This window comes from Pipistrellus kuhlii, unplaced genomic scaffold (genome assembly GCF_014108245.1).
Source record: "Pipistrellus kuhlii isolate mPipKuh1 unplaced genomic scaffold, mPipKuh1.p scaffold_m20_p_21, whole genome shotgun sequence".
Lineage (NCBI taxonomy): Eukaryota > Metazoa > Chordata > Mammalia > Chiroptera > Vespertilionidae > Pipistrellus > Pipistrellus kuhlii.
Window position 1 is genome coordinate 11,278,327 of NW_023425520.1, and position 15,715 is coordinate 11,294,041.

The following is a 15,715-nucleotide window of genomic DNA, read 5'->3' on the forward strand; positions in this document are numbered from 1 at the left end:
CAAAGTCACTCTATAACTCAGGGAAGAAGCCAAAATGCAGAGACAAAGAAACAGGTCACAAATGAAAGAAATGGAGGAAAGCAAACAACTGCATATAGAGTTCAAAACCACGGTTATAAGGTTACTCAAGAATCTTCTAGAAACAGCCGATAAATTTAGTGAGACCCTTGAGGATATGAAAAAGGACCAACTAGAAATTAAGCAATTGACTAGAGGATTGTAAGAATCAAGTCAAAGATTTGAAATACAAAGAAGCAAAAACACCCAACCAGAAAAGCAAAAAGCAAAAATAATCCAAAAATATGAAAATAATGTAAGGAGCCTTTGGGACAACTTCAAGTGTACCAACATCTGAATTATTGTGGTGCCAGACGAGAGAGAGCAAGATACTGAAAACCTATTTGAATAAATAATGACAGAAAACTCCCCCCACCTTGACCTTTGGGATTCAAGTCCAGGAAGCACAGAGAACCCCAAAAAAACAAACAAAAAAATTCAAAGAGGACCACATCAAGACACACCATAATTAAAATGCCAAGAGCAAAAGACAAAGAGAGAATCTTAAAATCAACAAGAGAAAAACAGTTAGTTACCTGCAAGGGAGCACCCATAAGACTGTCAGTTGATTTCTCAACAGAAACTATGCAGGCCAGACAAGAGTGGCAAGAAATGTTCAAAGTGATGAAAAGTAAGAACCTACAACCAAGATTGCTCTACCCAGCAAAGCTACCCTGTTTCCCCAAAAATAAGACAGTGTCTTATATTAATTTTTGCTCCCAAAGATGAGTTAGGTCTTATTTTCAGGGGATGTCTTATTTATCCATGAAGAAGAATACAGTACACATTTATTGTTAAATGAAAATAAAGGAAATTTATTACCTGTATACGGTACGGTAGTATGGTAATTGTCAACACAAACCGGAAAAACTGAATCCTACACTATCAGGAATTTACTCATTTATTCAATGGCAATCATTTAATCATCTTCTGGAACATCATCATAATAATCCAATTCCTGAATTTCCTGGTGAATTTCTCCACACTCCACCACAATCCACACTCCTTCACACTCCTCCACATCACAATCCACACTCCACACTCCACACTCCACACTCCTCCACAATCCACACTCCACACTCCATACCCCACACCCCACACTCCACACCCCGCACCCCACACCCCACACCCCACACCTCGCACCCCGCACCCCGCACCCCCCACCCCGCACCCCACACTCCACACCCCACACCCCACACCCCACACCCCACCCTCCACCCTCCACACCCCACACCCCACACTCCACACTCCACACCCCACACCCCACACCCCACACCCCACACCCCACACCCCACACCCCACCCTCCACCCTCCACACCCCACACCCCACCCTCCACACCCCACGCCCCACACCCCACACCCCACACTCCACACCCCACACTCCACACCCCACACTCCACACCCCACCCTCCACACTCCACACCCCACACCCCACACCCCACACACCACACCCCACACTTCACACCCCACACCCCACCCTCCATGCCCCACGCCCCACACCCCACACCCCACACTCCACACCCCACACTCCACACACCACACTCCACACCCCACACCCCACCCTCCACACCCCACACCCCACACCCCACACCCCACACTTCACACCCCACACCCCACACCCCACACTCCGTCCACCTTCCACACTCCAAAATGCACACCCCACACCCCACACCCCACTCTCCACTCTCCACTCCCCACACCCACACTCCACACCCCACACCCCACACCTCACACTCCGTCCACCTTCCACACTCCAAAATGCACACCCCACACCCCACACCCCACTCTCCACTCTCCACTCCCCACACCCACACTTCACACTCCACACCCCACACCCCACACTCCACACCCCACACCCCACACCCCACACCCCACCCTCCACACCCCACACCCCACCCTCCACACTCCACGCCCCACACCCCACACCCCACCCTCCACACCCCACACCCCACACCCCACACCCCACACTCCACACCCCACACCCCACACCCCACACCCCACCCTCCACACCCCACACTCCACACCCCACACCCCACACCCCACACCCCACACCCCACACCTCACACTCCGTCCACCTTCCACACTCCAAAATGCACACCCCACACCCCACACCCCACTCTCCACTCTCCACTCCCCACACCCACACTCCACACCCCACACCCCACACCTCACACTCCGTCCACCTTCCACACTCCAAAATGCACACCCCACACCCCACACCCCACTCTCCACTCTCCACTCCCCACACCCACACTCCACAATCCACAACCCTCACCCCACACCCCACACCTCATATCCCACACTCCACACACCACACCCCACACCCCAGACCCAGCACCCTACAATCCACACTCCACTCTTCACACCCCACACTCCCACTCCGCACTTCCAATACTTCCATGTTTTTTCAGCTGGTTTTTCAAGTAGTATGTTCTGCAGTTTAGCCTTAAGTTCTATCTGGTGTTGGGAACAAGCAGACAAACTTCCTTAGACTGCAGCCATGTTTTCCTTTGTTGCAATGAACTTTTAGATATAACACCAGAGACATGATACATGAAAGGAATAAGTGATAGTCCCGGCAGGTGTGCTCAGTGGTTAGAGCACCGCAGGTGAACTGAAGGGCTGTGGTTCAATTTCCCGTCTAGGGCAACACCAAATGCTGGCCAGGAGGTGGGGCTCATCATCGCTGGTGGGAATGCAGACTGGCACAGCCACTTTATAAGAGATTCTGACAATTTCTTATAAAACTACACATGGTCTTACCATATCAACCATGCTCCTTGGTATTTAATCAAAGGAGTTGAAATGTATGTTCACACTAAAACCTGCACATGGATGTTTATAGCAGTTTATTCATGATTCACAAATTTGGAAGCAACCAAGGTATATTTCAGTAAGTGGACTGTGGTAATCCTATTATTCAGTGCTAAAAAGAAATGAGTTATCAAGCCATAGAAAGACAGAAAAGCCTTAAATGCATATTACTAAGTGGGGGGGGGGGACCCTTAAATACTATATGATTCCAGCTATGTGACATTCTGGAAAAAGCTAAACTATGGAGATAGTGAATAGGAGATCTGTGGGTGTTAGAGTTTGGTGGGTGGGACGAGGCAGATCACAGCAGATTTGAGGGCAGTGAAACTATTGTGAACAATATCATAACGGTGAATACATGTCACTAGTCACTGGTCTAAGCCTGTAGAATACACAACAGCAAGAGTGAAGCCTAATGTAGAACGGCCTTGGGGTGATAGTGACATGTCAATGTAGGTTCATTGATTGTAACAAATGTCCCCCTCTACTGTCAATGAGGAGGCTGTGTATTTGTGGGACTGGAGAGGGTGCGGGGGGGAGAGATACGTAAACTCTGTACTTTCCCCTCAGTTTTGCTGTGATCTTAAAACTGCTCTAAAATAATGATAACATATGAATTGGGAAAGAAAATAGATCTCTAATACTAGTAAACCACCATGAATTTACCATTTGTTTTCCTTTGATATTACCTGGCTTACATTTAAATTCAGACTGAAAACAAATGTATGCACTTGGTCTGACTAGAAAGAGTTCTAAAAAAAAAACAAAAAAAAAAACCTTGGTTCAAAGGGTGGAAGTGCCCTGGTCAGCACTTCTCAGTGGTTAGAGCATTGCCCAAGCACCCAAGGGTCATGGGTTCGATTCTCAGTCAAGAGCACATCCTGGGTTGCAGGTTCAATCCCTGGTCCTGGCAGGACAGGAGCAGGAAGCAAACCAATCAATGTGTCTCTCTTGCATCAATGTTTTCTCTCTCTCTCTCCCCATCCTCCCTCCCTCGCTTCTGCTCTCTCTAAAAATCAATGGGAAAAAATATCCTTGAGTGAGGATTAACAGAACATAAAAAAGAGTGGGAAGAAGGCTCCTTCAAGAGTTCGAAAATGGAGAAAAGAAAATTTTTTTTCTGTCTCTCCCACCCAACCCCATCATCCCCACAGGTAGAGCAGAAGTGGAAGCTGGGAAAATATCCAAAACTCTGAGGTAAGAAAATCTTGTCTGACCGAAGGCACTGTGGTCCCAAGAGTGTAGGGGGCATATCCCTGGCTTTTGTTCTCTCTGTCCTCCCGTGGCTTGGTCCCAGAGGCACACAGTTGCAACCTGTGTATGACAGAGCAACCTGAAGTTCCAGCATTCTGGTTAAAAACTCAGGTAGTATGGAGGGGAATGGGGTGGGGGGGAAGGGAACTGGAAGCAGGAAAGTGTTACAGGAGGTTTATTAGAGATAGGAGCTCAGAAAACCAGCTAATTCCATAGAACTGTGTGTGAACTCCTGGACTCACCTCCAAGCTGTGCCTACACAGGTGTGGATCTGACACTAAGCAGCACTTCTATGGCTTTGAGATCTGAACCACAGGGTAGACCACCACTCAGGTCCCAGGGGAGTCACTGGTAGATGCAGACACAGGGCAGATATAAATATACTGCGGGGGGGGGGGGGGGGGGGAGATTCTGCAACCTTGTGGAACTCCAAAGTTCTAATAGTTATTTCCTAGATTCCATCAGGTTTTCTCCACAGGGAATAATGCCATCTGTGAATAAAGTACATTTTTCTACTTTCTCAATTTGGATGACTTTTATTGCTTTTTAGTAGAAGCGCCAACACAATCTTGAATGGAAGTGATGGTAGACATTCTTTTTATGTTGCTGGTCAGCGGGGAAACCCGTTCAGTCTTTCACCATCAGTATGATGTCAGCTAGAAGTTTTTCATATTCACTCTTTATGGGGTTGAGGAAATTCCCTTCTATTCCTAATTTGCTGAGATGGTTCTTACTAGGAAATGGATGTTGCATTGTGTCAAATGCTTTTCTCCACTTATTTATATAATCATATGGGTATTTTTCGGGTTCTTAATATAGTGTACTAGTTTCCCAGGACTTTTGTAACAAATTGCCACAAATTTGGAGGCTTAAAGACTCAGGAATAGCCAAAACCAGTTTGGCTCAGTGGATACAGCGTCGGTCTGCAGACTGAAAGGTCCCAGGTTCAATTCCGGTCAAGGACATATACCTTGGTTGCGGGCACATCCCCAGTAGGGGGTGTGCAAGAGGCAGCTGATCGATGATTCTCTCTCATCGATGTTTCTAGCTCTCTATCCCTCTCCCTTCCTCTCTGTGGGAAATCATTAAAAAAAAATTTTTTTTTAATTTTTTTTCTTGAAAAAAAAAAAAAAAGACCCAGGAATGTATTCTCTTACTGCTATGGAGTCTGGAAGTCTGAAACCAGGATGCCAACAGGGCCGATTCCCTCTGCAGGCTCTAGGGAAGAATCATTCCTCGCCATTCTGGTGGCCCCAGGCATTCCTTGGGTAGTGGCTGGATTATTCCAATCTCTGCCTATTTCCATCTTCACATAGCCTTCTTTTCCATGTGTGTCTCTGTGACCTTTTTCTCTCCTCTTCTTTTTTTAAAATACCATATTTTCCGGCGTATAATATGACTTTTGAAACGAAAAAAAGTTAACCGAAAATTGGGGGCAAAAGACCAAAATTGCACAAAAATTACCTGCAGATCTTGACGGCAAAGTAAGTCTTTTCTTTGAAGTGGGGTGTAGTCTTATTCAGCGAATATAGGCCTAAACCTATGTTTTAACTGTAAAATTAGGGGGTCGTCTTATACGCCGGAAAATACGGTATGTTTTTACTGATTTCAGAAAGAGGAAAGGAGAGGGAGAGAGAGAAACATTGATTATGAGAGAATCATTGATTGGCTGCCTCCTTAACTCTCTCTGCTGGGAATCAAGCCTGCAACCCAGGGAATCAAACTGATCTCTTGGTTCATGGGTTGATGCTCAACTACTGAGCCACACTGGCTGTGCCCTCTGGTCTAAAGACACCAGTCCTTGGATTTAGGGCTCACCCTAAACCAAGAGAATTTCTTCTCTCCTGGCGCCCAAGTTCTCCGTGGCTACCCACACATCTCTCTAGAGGCCTTCCTGCTTCAGTGCTAGGCCTAGACTTTTGGAGTGCTCTCACCTCCCAGACTCACCTGGGAGCAAGGCCAGGTGCCCTCTGTTCTGGGCCCCTTGAACCTACCTGGGTGCTGGTTCTGCTTGCCCTCTGAATAGTCCCTAGGAGGTGGGGGAATTGAAAGCAGGGTCCTTCTTAGAGGATTATGCCACTTGGTCTCAGCTATACTTGTCTGCAGCCCCAAGTAGGGGAGTTTTTACCAAACATTCAAAGAAGAATTAAAACCTATCATCCTCAGACTATTTCAAAAAGTTCAAGAGGAGGGAACACTTTCAAGCCCTTTCTATGAAGCCAGCAGCACCTTAATCTCAAAACCAGATAAAGATACTACAAAAAAAGAGAACTGCAGGCAAATATCCCTGAGGACCATAGATGCTAAAATCCTCACCAAAATCTAGCAAATAGGGTACAGAAGTACATTAGAAAGATCATACACCATGGCAAAGTGGGATTTGTTCCAGGGATGAAAGGATGGTACAATATCCCCAGATCAATAAATATGATATATCACATAAACAAATTAAGAGACAAAAATCTCATAATCATATCAATTGATGCAAAAAAAAAAAAAGCATATGACAAAATTCAACACCCTTTCCTGATAAAAACTCTCAGCAACATGGGAATAGAGGGATCCTACCTAAATGATTCCTCTATTATTTTTTTTTTTTTTTTTTTTTTGCCTTATATCATACATCATACTCAATGGGCAAAAATTAAAACCATTTCCCCTAGGAACAAGACAAGGATGCCCACTCTCACCACTCCTATTTGACAGAGTACTGGAAGTGCTAGCCATAGCAATTAAACAAGAAGAAATAAAAGACATCGAAATTAGAAAAGGAGAAGTAAAACTGTCATTATTCACAGATGACATAACATTGTACATAGAAAACCCTAAAGATTACATTTAAAAAATTAGACTTAATAAATGAATTTGATAATGTAGCAGGATACAAAATTAACACCCAGAAATCTATGGCTTTTCAATACACCAATAATGAACTCACAGAAAGAGAAATGAAAAAAACAATCCCATTTATCATTGCAACAAAATAATTAAGATCCCTAGGAATAAACTTAACTACAGACATAAAAGATCTCTACTCAGAAACTACAGGGACATTGAAAAAGAAATAGAGGATGATGACATAAACAAATGGAAGAATATACCATGTTCATGGACTGATAGGATTAACATCATTAAAATGTTTATACTACTCAAAGCAATCTGTAGATTCAATGCACTCCCCATTAAAATACCAACAACATATTTCATAGGTCTAGAACAAACTCTCCAAAAATTCCTATGGAATAAAAAAGACTCCCAATAGCCACAACAATCCTGAAAAAGAAAAACAAAGTTGGAGAGATCAAAATAGCAGATATCAAACTATCTTACAAAGCCACTGTTCTCAAAACTGCCTTGTAATGGCACAAGAACAGACATATAGATCAATGGAAGAAAACAGAGGACCCAAGAATCGACTCAAGCCATTAATATTTGACAAAGGACGCAAGAGCATACAATGGAGACAAGAAATCTATTCAATAAATGGTACTGGGAAAATTAGACAGATACATATAAAAAAATTAAACTAGACCACCAACTTACACCATTCACAAAAATAAACTCAAAATGGATAAAGGACTTAAATGTAAGATGGGAAACAATAAAAGTCCATAGGCAGCAAAATATCAGACATATATTGTAGCATGTCTTTACTGTTATAGCTCCTAGGAAGATGGAAAATAAATAAATGGGACCACATCAAAATAAAAAGCTTCTGCACAGCAAAAGAAAGCATCAACAAAACAACAAGAAAGCCCACTGCATGGGAGAACATATTTGCCAATGTTATCTCTGATAAGGGTTTAATCTCCAAAATTTACAGGGAACTCATACAACTTAACAAAAGGAAGATAAACAATCCAATCAAAAAATGGGCAAAAGACCTAAATAGACACTTTTCAAAAGAGGACATACAAAAGACCAAGAGACATATGAAAACATGCTCAAAGTCACCAATCATCCAAGAGATGTAAATCAAAACAACAATGAGATACCATCTCACACCTGTCAGAATGGCCATCATTAACAAATCAACAAACAACAAGTGCTGGCGAGGATGCAGAGAAAAAGGAACCCTCGTGCACTGCTGGTGGGAATGCAGACTGGTGCAGCCACTGTGGAAGACAGTACGAAGTTTCCTCAAAAAATTAAAAATGGAACTCCCATTTGACCCAGTGATCCTACTTCTAGGAATATATCCCAAGAAACTAGAAACACCAATCAGAAAGGATCTATGCACCCCTATGTTCATAGCAGCACAATTTATAATAGCTAAGATCTGGAAACAGCCTGAGTGCCCATCTGCAATGAGCAGATTAAAAAACTGTGGTACACAAATAAGTAACATACCCTGGTATTTCTAGATAATCAATATTTTCATCTTTTTAACAATTCTTATTCTGTCTTTTCATAAGTGTCACCCGAATCCTAGGCTGATACCTAGAGGAGGCCTTCTCTGCCCTTACTGGGCCCAAAAACACCTTAGAACTCCTCCTGGCAGCCCTTCTATAACCCTGCTGTAGTAAACTTCTCAAGCCGTTCTGGCTCCCCAAGTCCCTGGCTAGCAGCAGCCCAACTCAGGGTATAGTTTAAGCTAAATCAGATCACAGTCAGAAACTCTTATACCTTCAGAGTAGCAGCCTTAATTATAGCTGCTACAGAATTACTACCACTGCCACCGCCATCAACCAAACCGGACCACCTCTCAAGCCTATGATCCTTATTTTCAAGAAGTCCCTCAACCAAGCAGGGCAAAGTCTGTGCCGTGAATAATAACACTTCTTGCTGCAAGCAGCTTAGCTAGAAGGAAGGACTCATAGATTCTTGCCCCAGAAATCTGGGCAGCAATTGAAGATATGATGCCATCCCTATTAGCTAACTCCCTTTCTCAGACCCTTGGTTTAGACTGTTGTTGTTTTTTTTATTACTCATCTTTAGCCATTGCCTGTTTAACCTTTAGTATGTTTCATATCCTCCCATTTAGAAGCCCTAACACTACAACTGGTCCTCCATATGGAGCAGCAAATGGAGGCCACTACATCCATCTTCTGTGGGCCTTTAGACCACCTACTTCCGGCGGGACCCTGACTGCTGCCCCAAACTACAACCCCTTTACCAGCAGGAAGCAGTCAGAAAGACACAGAGTCCCCAAGGGCAGTTGGGGTTTCCTAATCAGAGGGGGGACTGAAACAGGAATTTTAGGGGAATATAGGCAGATGTAGGGAATTTTCTAAATGGAATCCATGGAAAAAAACATATGGCTACAGATTGGGAGAAGGTACATTTCCATAACACAAGGAAGGCAGGTGCAGTTATATTTCCATAAGACAAGGGAACTGGAAATAGCCAAAATAATAAAAAATAAAGTAAATAAAGAAAGGTCTCTATTTACAAAATGAAGAAGGAAGAAAGCACAAAGGGAATAGAAGACAATGAGGGAAGAGGGCCTCGGGAGTTACTATAGTAACCAATTTGAGAGGGGATATCAGGGCACAGGAGCTGCAGCCTTTATAAATCATGGAAACAGGAAGTGGTGGGACTCTTTCTCCCTTCCCACTTGGGAGTCTGTGCTGTGAGAATCTTTCCCAGTCCCCACGTGGGAGTCTGTACTTGTTCCTCAATAAATTTCCATCTTTGCTATAAAAAAAAGTAAAAACAAAAAAGAAATAAAAATAAATTTAAAAAAACTGTGGCACATCTACACAATGGAATACTATGCCGCTGTAAAAAAAAGAAGGAACTCCTATCATCTGCACCAGCATGGATAGACCTGGAGAGCATTATGCTAAGTGAAATAAGCCAATTGGAGAAGGATAAATATCACATGATCTCACTCATTTGTGGAATATAATGAACAACATAAACTGATGAACAAAAATAGAGCCAGAGTCATAGAAGCATTGAACAGACCGTCCAACCTAAGAGGGATGGCAGGGGTGGTAACTTATCAACCAATGGACTTACATGCATGCATATGAGCATAACCAATGGACACAGATAGTAGGGGAGTGAGGGCATGTGCTGGGGAATGGGAGCAGCTGGGGAGGGTCAATGGGGGGGAAAGGAGACTTATTTAAACAATAAATAATTAAATAAAAAATACTAATGAATTAATTAGTTTTAAGAACCAGCTCTTGGTTTCATTGTTCTTTTGTATTATTAATATTTTTAGTTTTTATGTCATTTACTTCCACTCTGATTTTCATTATTTCCTTCCTTCTATTTACTGTGGGCTTTTCTTATTGTTCTCTTTCTAATTCTTTTATGTTGTAGGTTTATATAGTTTATTGAAAGTTTTTCTCGTTTTTTGAGGTAGGCCTTAATGCTATGAACTTCCCTCTCAGGACTGCTTTCACTGTGTCCCATGGATTTTGAGTTGTTTTGTGTTCATTTTCACTTATTTCCCAAAAGTTTTTTTTAATATATTTTTATTGATTTTTTACAGAGAGGAAGAGAGATGGATAGAGAGTTAGAAACATCGACGAGAGAGAATCATCGATCAGCTGCCTCTTGCACACCCCCCACTGGGGATGTGCCCGCAACCAAGGCACATGCCCTTGACCAGAATCAAACCCGAGACCTTTCAGTCCACAGACCGATGTTCTATCCACTGAGCCAATCCGGTTTCAACCCAAAAGTTTTTTTTCATTACATTCATTGTTTAATAACATGCTATTTAGCCTCTATGTGTTTAAATGTTTTTTATTTATTTATTTTAAATATATTTTATTGATTTTTTTTTTACAGAGAGGAAGGGAGAGGGATAGAGAGCTAGAAACATCATGGGAGAGAAACATGGATCAGCTGCCTCCTGCACATCCTCTACTGGGTATGTACCCGCAACCAAGGTACATGCCCTTGACCGGAATCAAACCTGGGAATCTTGAGTCCACAGGCCAACGCTCTATCCACTGAGCCAAACAGGTTAGAGCTGTTTTTTATTATTTTTATTATAGTTGGTTTCTAGTTTCATGACATTGTGATCCAAAAGAATACTTGATATGGATTTCCATCTTCTTAAACTTCTAAAGACTTAGTTTGTATCCTAACATGTTGTTTACCTTTGTGAATGATCCGTGTGCACTTGTAGAGAATGTATATTCTATAGCTTTGTGGTGAAATGTTCTGCAAGAATCAATTAATTCCATCTGATCTAGTGTGTCATTTAGGATTGCTATTTCCTTGTTGATTTTTTGTCTGGAAGTCAGTCAGGTGTTAATGTCCCCATACTATGATTATATTGCTGCCAATCTCTTCCTTAAAATCCTCCAGAAGTTTTCTTATGTATTTGGATGCTCCTGTATTGGGTAAATATATATTTGCCAGAGTTATATCCTCTAGCTCAGTGGTCAGCAAACTCATTATTCAACAGAGCCAAATATCAACAGTACAACGATTGAAATTTCTTTTGAGAGCTGAAAACTGACTTCTGTGCATGGGCCATGAAGATTCTATTGCAATGTACATGCGTGTCCTCATGTGGTATTTTGTGGAAGAGCCACACCCAAAGGGCCAAAGAGCTGCATGTGGCTCGTGAGCCGAGGTTTGCTGACCACTGCTCTAGCTATATCAACTCTTTCATTATTATGAAGTGGCCTTCATTGTCTCTTGTTTGGCCTTCATTTTGAATTCTATTATGTCAGATATAAGTATTACTCTCCAAGATATTTTTTCATTTCCATTTGTTTAGAAAAAAACTTTTTCATCCTTTTACTTTCATTCTGTGTGAGTCTTAGGTTCTGAGGTCAGTCTGTTGTAGACAGCATATACATGGGTCATGTTTTCTTATCCATTCATCAACACTATGTCTTTTGATTGGAACAACTAAGGTTATTATTGATAAGTACCTAATTTGTTGCCATTTTATTCTTTGCACCTGTGATTCTCTCTGTGTGTCTCTCTATTTCTTCTAACAACTGTCCCTTTCACATCTATTGCTGTATTGGTCTGGTGGTAATAGACTCTAGTAACCTTTTTCTTTTTTTTTCTGTGAAGCTCTTTACTTCACCTTCAGTTCTGAAGGACAGCCTTGCTGGATAGAGTAGTCTTGGATTTAGTCCCTTGCTTTTCATTATTTTGTATACTTCATGCCATTTTCTTCTGTCCTGAGTGTTTCTATTGAGAAATCAGCTGGTAGTTTAATGAGAGCTCCCTTGAAGGTAACTTCCAGATTCTCTCTTGCAGCCTTTAAGAGTCTATCTTTCTCTTTTATTTGCCATTTTAATTACAATGTGCTTAAGTGTGGGTCTTTTGGGATTCATCTTGATTGGGACTCTTTGTATTTCCTAAATTTGAGTAACTTTTTCCTTCACCAGGTTAGAAATTATCTGCCATTATTTCTTCCAAGTTCTCTATTCTTTGCTTGGATTATTCTCCTACTCATAACCCTGTGATGCAATGGTTCATGTTGTTATGGTTCATGTTGTCCCAAAGTTCCCTTAGCTCTTCTCCTGCTTTTTAATTTTCTTTTTCCAATTGCTGCTCTCAATCAGTGTTTTTTCTACCTGGTCTTCTAATTCACTGATTCCCTTTCTACTGTTGTTTTTTTATTACTCATCTTTAACCATTGCCTGTTTAACCTTTGGTATGTTTCATATCCTCCCATTTAGAAGCTGTAAAGCTACAACTGGTCCTCCACATGGAACAGCAAATGGAGGCCTCAGTTTCTGTTTATTGTCTAAGGATCCACAGCAGATGGATATACAAGGTGACCAGATCATCCCGCTTTTGGCGGGACAGTCTCGATTTTCAACAATTTTTCCCGTGCCCCGTGGCATTTTTAAAAAGTCCCGATTTTTGGAAAGATTAGAAAAATTCTTTCCAAAAATCGGGATTTTTTTTAAAATGCCGTGTGATGTGGGAAAAATTGTTAGGAAGCGGGACTGTCCCGCCAAAAGCGGGACTATCTGTGGCCTCCATTTGCTCCAAGGTTTGAGGAAGGGAGTTAGCTAAGCTGAGACTACCCAGCTTTTTGTGGTCTACTATTAAATCCTTCCAGTGTGTTCTTTATTTCAGCTATGTCATTCTTCATTTTGACTTGATTCTTATTTATTGTTTTAACCTCTTTTTCATGTTGGTATAGTTCTCATTCAGATCCTTATAATCACATTAAGTTGCTTGTAATTCGTACTAAGTTGTTAGAGCACCCTTTAACCATTACTTTGAATTCTTTATCTGACAAATTGCTTCTCTCCATTTCATTTAGTTCCTTTTCTGGCAGTTCCTCTTTTTCTTTCATTTGGGAGTTATTTCTTTGTCTCCCCATTTTCTGTTCCTTTGTATTTGTTTTTAAGTATTAAATCAAACTGCTATGCTTACCAGACTTTGTGGGTGGTCTTATGTAGTAGGTGTTTTGTGGGACCTACTACATGATCTCATGAGCTAGGTGCTTTAGGAAAGCCATTTGTTTGAGTTATTTGTGTTCTATTGTAATTGTGTCATAAATGTTGTTGTCCCATTCATGGATGGAGTCTGCTCTCTATGAGGCTCACCCCTGACCACAATGTGAAAGCTATTGTGGCAGTGCTAAAAGAACAGAATGAAATATTACACAATAAAACATGAAAGAAAATAAATAAAACAAAAGCATACACATGGCCCCTATAACAACAACAAAAGAAACCACCAAAGAATTAGGAAAGAAAATTATAGAAGAAAGAAAAAAATACATGGAGAAAACAAATAAAATGCAAACAAGAAAAGGGAGGGAGAAATATGAAGGGGAAGAGATGAAATAAATAAAAGAGCCCTAACCGGTGTGGCTCAGTGGATAGAGCATCGGCCTGCAGACTCAAGGGTCCCAGGTTCGATTCTGTTTAAGGGCATGTACCCTGGTTGCAAGCACATCCCCAGTAGGGGGTGTGCAGGAAGCAGCTGATTGATGTTTCTCTCTCATCGATGTTTCCAACTCTATCCCTCTTCCTTCCTCTCTGTAAAAGAAAAAAAAAAAATCAATAAAATATATTTTTTAAAAGAAGAAGAAGAAAGATTAGGGAAATATGGAAAGAAAAATAGTTTAAAATAAAAGAGGAAGAAAATAATTGAAAGAGAAAGTATATAGACCCAAAACAAGAAAAGGAAAAAAGATGAGAAAGTAGGAGAAAAAGAAGAAAAATATTAAGTAGGAAAGGGGAAGAGAAAAAATGGATATACAAATGAAACAATAGAGACTAAAAAACTAAAAAACCAATAAATAAAGAAAATAAATTTAAAAAGAAAAAAGAAAGAAAGTGACATGGCATTCTTCTCAGTTTAGTGCCTCCTGGGAGCTCCCTTGGATCCTTCCCTTCTGCTGACTGTAACTGACTCCTCTGTCTGCCAGTTCTGGGCTTCCGGGAGGCACTCCGGTGCTAACCACTGTCAGAAACTGGCCTCCTTTGGCTTTCAGGAACCTGCTTGAAGCTCCAAGCATGCCACAGTTTGTGTCTGTCTCCACAGGACGTGGCTGTCCGTGGGAGGGGCCAAACTCCCTCTAAAGCAGGTTTGTTAGCAGCATGGGGCCCCTGGCTGGGTGAGTCGGCTTCCCCAGGTTCCCTGAGCTCCATCTCCACTCGCCCTAACTGGCCATCCTAATCACTCAAAAGTCTCTTTACGAAAGGGCGTTAGGCAGAATCGGGAGTCTAGACCTCTGGGTCTCCTGTGAGGGGAAGTGCTGTTCCGATTCCAGGGACTGTGGTTGGTGTGTCTCCCTGTCCTGGAGCTACTTCTCTGAGAGAGGCCCAGAATGCTACTCTGCCCTCGGCTGGGCAGATCCTCATATGCAATCCAGTGGGATCAGCTGGAAACCTGGAGTTTCTACCAGCTCTCCCGTGCGGGAAAAGTACCAGATAGTTTCCCGGCATAGTGGGGTGGACAGCCCCACCCCAACCCAGTCACAGACGCTCCCTGAGACTGGTCCAGCCTCTAGGCTTGGCCTCTGTGGCTATCTCCCTTGCAAAGGTCAAGATGCAGGTGTGGCAGTCAGAGCTCTGAGGGTGGGGCTCGCTGTGTCATCTAGGGTGGGGGTTTTTCCTTTCCCTGCACTGTGGCTACTGCGAGCGGACAGCTCCTCTCGGGGAAAATGGCTCTTTCAGTTTGGGGGGCCCTGTGACTGAATGTAAGGTCCATGTCTTCCCCCGATACTCCCACCTTAGCCTCTCCTCAGACAACCCGAGTCCGCACTGCCCTCCCTGCACCAAAGCCTCCAGAGAGTAGCTGCAAATGAAAACTCCTGTGCTGTGGGTTTGAAAGCAAAACAAAACAAAACACACACAAACACAGAAACAGGCTTTCTCTCCTACCCGCTCTGGCCTACCGGCTCCAGACTCCTCAGTGGCCAGCAGCCCTGCCCCCTTTCGTGGCTAGATGTTATGGGGGCCACTGATCTCGGCTCTGGTGCCCTGGGCTGTTGGAGCCCAGCCTGAGTTCCGGGCCTCTGCCTCCTGAGGGAATAGACCAGGGGTCTTCAAATTTCTCTCATTATGAGAATCACCTGGTGGAGTTGTTAAAACACGGATTCCCGGATCCCAACTATAAGAAGTGCTATCAGGAATCTGTGTTTTAATACCTCCACCAGGTGATTCTCATAATGAGAGAAGTTTGAAGACCCCTG